Source organism: Ascaphus truei, chromosome 3 (genome assembly GCF_040206685.1).
Source record: "Ascaphus truei isolate aAscTru1 chromosome 3, aAscTru1.hap1, whole genome shotgun sequence".
Taxonomy (NCBI): domain Eukaryota; kingdom Metazoa; phylum Chordata; class Amphibia; order Anura; family Ascaphidae; genus Ascaphus; species Ascaphus truei.
The window spans coordinates 86,102,596-86,103,209 of record NC_134485.1 but is presented as its reverse complement, the minus strand read 5'-3'; positions in this window follow the sequence as shown (position 1 = coordinate 86,103,209).

The window sequence follows — 614 nt, the reverse complement described above, 5'->3', positions numbered from 1 at the left end:
CCTGTGAACTTGTGGAACCCTCCCCTAATCTCAACCAGGGGGAGTGGTTTCCAGCTGTGCCAAATGAGGATGGAGCTAGAAGAGGGAGGAGTTACTAAACCAGCCCCTGCCCTTCAGTTGCGAGGAGCTGGAGAACAGGAAAGACCTCTGCTAAAAGTGTCTCCTGTTATCAACATGGCTGGCAAAGCGAACGAAGAAACGGACATCTCTGCCCACCCCTATTCGGCTCCAGGAGGCTTCCTGGTGCTCACGGCGGGTGGTAAAGAGACTGTCAAATGCCTGTGTATGCAGTGCAGGCTGCCGGGTGGTGGGGTCAGCACCACGTCCAGATGCCCTCAATGTGGCATCCATTACTTATGGGCCATACAACCTTTTGTGCCCGGACAGACCGTGGAGGCGGGAGCAGACACAGCCACGCTGACGGCTGAAGCCCTGTGTGCGGCCTGGAAGGAACCCGTGGATCCCAGAGCATGAGGATCGCTCCTTATGATAAAAACGGAGCCTGAGGAGAAAGGGACATGTACGCAAGGTGAGAGCCGAGAACCTCACCAGCGGTCCCCGACAGGAGTGCCACTCCCTCAATCGGAGTTCAATTCCTCGGACGAGGAGCAAGC